Source organism: Myotis davidii, unplaced genomic scaffold (assembly GCF_000327345.1).
Source record: "Myotis davidii unplaced genomic scaffold, ASM32734v1 scaffold1439, whole genome shotgun sequence".
Lineage (NCBI taxonomy): Eukaryota > Metazoa > Chordata > Mammalia > Chiroptera > Vespertilionidae > Myotis > Myotis davidii.
In genome coordinates, this window is record NW_006292342.1 from 951,457 (window position 1) to 955,273 (window position 3,817).

Genomic DNA, 3,817 nt, shown 5'->3' on the forward strand with positions numbered 1-3,817 from the left:
TCCTCATAGGCCCCAAGTAATGGTATGGTCTCTATATTTTTCTTTTTTTTTTTTTTTTAAATATATTTTATTGAGTTTTTACAGAGAGGAAAGGAGAGAGATACAGAGCTAGAAACATCGATGAGAGAGAAACATCAACCAGCTGCCTCCCACACATCCCCCACTGGGGATGTGCCCGCAATCAGGGCACATGCCCTCAACCGGAATCGAACCTGGGGCCTCTCAGTCCACAGGCCGACGCTCTATCCACTGAGCCAAACTGGTTTCGGCGGCTGTATGTTTTTTATTTTGCTTATTTTAATGGTTATGGAAGTGAAACATAACATCAAATCAACCATGTAAAGTTACACAAGCGAGAATTGGAGGGACCTCGGCCAAGCATAAAAGTTGACAACAGCAGCTGGGCCCACTTTCGAACCTGCGAGAGGCGGGAGAGGAAATGGAGAAGGTGACGTGAGCCAACTCCCAAAGCAGTATTCACGTGGAGACCTACCCCTCACAAAGATAAAATACAGACAGACACTCGGGCGGCCCCTGCAGAGGTTCGGAACCGGGACTGCGGGAGAGAATTAGGAGGGAGAGAGTTGCTGCGAGAGAAAAGAACGGGTCGTCCAAATAGAGATCGTCCATCTCAAGAACATACACCCTCCTCTTCAGTGTCAAAGAAGCCTCAGACCAGATTCCTGCCGCCAACCTCGATCCAAGACGATCCTCCCCAGATGAGGAAGATGAAGATGAAGATTTTGAAGAGGAGAGTGATGATGATGATGACACTGCAGTGCTTCTTGCAGAACCAGAAAAAATTAAAAAAGAAAGAGCAGAAGGGCAAGCCAGGAAGGAACAAGAACAAAAAGCAGAAGAAGAAAGGATTCGTATGGAAAACATTCCAAGTGGAAATTTTCTTCTTAATCTCACTGGCCCATCCCAGCCTCAGGCAACTTCAGAGTTAAGAGAAGGTGGGATGATGATGTTGTTTCCAAGGCCTGTGCAAAAGGCATGGAGGACCAGAAGAAAGACAAAAGATTTGTCAATGAGACACTATGGTCTGAACTTCACAAAAAGTTCATGGGGAAATATATTAAACTAGAGGCCCGGTGCATGAAATTTGTGCTCTGGAGGGAGGGGGGTGTCCCTCAGCCCAGCCTGCACTCTCTCCAATCTGGGGTCCCTCGGGGATATCTGACCACCGGTTTAGGCCTGATCCCAGGGACATCCCTGTAAACCAGCAGGCGGACATCCCTCTCACAATTTTGGACTGCTGGCTCCTAAGCACTCGCCTTCCTGCCAGCCTGATCACCCCCTAACCACTCCCCTGCCAGCCAAATCAACACCTAATTGCTCCCCTGCCGGCCCGATTGCTCCCAACTGCCCTCCCTTGCCGGCCATCTTGTGGTGGCCATCTTGTGACCACATGAGGGCGGCCATCTTGTGCGAGGGCATGATGGTCAATTTGCATGTTACCTCTTTATTATATAGGATAGTACAGTTTTATGTGCTTAATTAAAGACTGTATAACATGCAATAAAAATAAAGTCACACAATGCACGTGTCCTGACTGGTTGCTCAGTGGTTAGAGTGTCAGCCTGCACACCAATAGTCCTGGGTTTGATTCCAGGTCAAAAGCACATACCTGGGTTGCAGGTTCAATCACAGGCCCAGGTCAGGCATATTCCAGAGGCAATCAATTGATTGTCAATGAGACACTATGGTCTGAACTTCACAAAAAGTTCATGGGGAAATATATTAAACTAGAGGCCCGGTGCATGAAATTTGTGCACTGGAGGGAGGGGGGTGTCCCTCAGCCCAGCCTGCACTCTCTCCAATCTGGGGTCCCTCGGCGATATCTGACCACCGGTTTAGGCCTGATCCCAGGGACATCCCTGTAAACCAGCAGGCGGACATCCCTCTCACAATTTTGGACTGCTGGCTCCTAAGCACTCGCCTTCCTGCCAGCCTGATCACCCCCTAACCACTCTCCTGCCAGCCTGATCACCCCCTAAACACTCTCCTGGCAGCCTGATTGATGGAGTTATATTTCTTGAGTTGTAAAGTCCCATGTCTCTTAAACCAGTCCTGAAAAGGGGGCAGCTGTGGATTCAGCAAAGCCAAAAAACAAAGCCAGTGTCCAGAGTTTCTTTTCCATGTTGCATTTGGGTCCAATTTAGCATTAAATAATTAAGGTTCATTAGTTCAGCCCTGTGACTGGTTGCTCAGTGGTTAGAGTGTCAGCCTGCACACCAATAGTCCTGGGTTTGATTCCAGGTCAAAAGCACATACCTGGGTTGCAGGTTCAATCACAGGCCCAGGTCAGGCATATTCCAGAGGCAATCAATTGATGTGTCTCTCCCACCATCTCTCTCGTGCTCCCTCTCTCTCATCCTCTCGCTCCCACCCCTCCTCCCCCATCCCTCCCACCATATTGTTCTTGGATTCTAAAGAAATACCTGGAGTACTGGCTGTGAAAGACATAGGTTTATTGGGACTTACATGTGCACCGGTGGCAGTGGACCGGTGAACTTTACCGGTCAACCCGCAGTTGGGCAGCACCCGCTGAGGCCAGCCGGTGCGATTGTTTCTCTGTCGCCCAGACTTTCCCAGCACAAGGTTCTATAGAGTACGGAAAACAGCGCGTCCAGGGGGAGGGGATGTCATGAGATCAAAACACGAGCTGCTTACAATCCAGGCTCACATCTAGAGGCAGTTTCTCTTTGGCCTTTCTTGCTGGCCAGGTCCCAAGGTCTCACGGCCCCCTCACAGATGGCTTTCACTATTATTCCCACGGGGGGAGGGGCGTTGGCACACGGGAAGGGGCCCTGTTCCCATTTACCGTACACTTGGATACATGGGACAGGCTGACAAACATCAGAGGAACGGGTTGTAGGGGGGACGCATAGGGGCAAAAGGATTAGCTAAGGAACATATATGCACAGTCCTCTGTAAGTGAGCGGACTTGGCAGTAAATGTGGGATGATGCTCAATCAACTGAGCCACACTGGCCAGGTCTCGTGAAGTTTAAACACTTTTTTAAAATTGATTTCAGAGAGGAAGGGAGAGGGAGAAAGAGATGGAAACATCAATGATAAGAGAGAATCATTACTTGGCTGCCTCTTGCACTCCCCCGTACTGGGGATTGAGCCTGCAACCTGGGCATGTGCCCCAACCAGGAATCGAACCGTAACCTTCTGGTTCGTAGGTAGACACTCAACTTCCAAGCTATATTGGCTGGGCCAGGATATACTTTTGATTGCACCAACTCCTCTTGGGGGTATATGACTAAGGTGGAGAGAGACAAAAGCTCACTGTTATGGCTGCTCTGCTGGGCAGAGGGCCCTGGCCTTGGACTCAGACACTCCTGGGTTCCAGGCCTGCTCCATGGGCCGAGCCAACTTCCTTTCTTTCTACTTCCCTCTATAAAATGAGGCTAATATATCCCACTTGGGTTCTGATGGTTAAATGAAGCACATATGATACAAAATGTGTAAAAATACCTTGTGAATTGTAAATGCAAGTCAAAACATTCCCATGTGCCCCTCAAATAATTACCCGGCAAGTTCCTTAGCATTTTTCCATGTCCCTACAACTAAGCACCCGTGTGCGGTATAAGTTATGCTGAGTGCTCTGAAGGTAGAAGCCTCATAGACCTCAGCTTTCTGTACGTGGCACAAATGAGATGCTCAGCAAACCATTGAACAAAAGGTTTATGAATTAAAAAGTGGCGGGCAGTTGTTTTAACAGAAGCATAACCGTTGAGGAAAGAGGGAAGAAATAAAATGAGTCAGTGTAGTCAGGCTGACTACTTAGGCTAAATTCCTAAAAT

General features: G+C 48.7%; 1 pseudogene; it reads left to right on the top strand.

Annotated features, from left to right (window-relative positions):
• The window catches only part of LOC102771072, a 7,672-nt pseudogene extending 5,648 nt beyond the window's left edge, over positions 1-2,024 (top strand).
• The last annotated feature ends 1,793 nt before the right edge of the window (positions 2,025-3,817 follow it).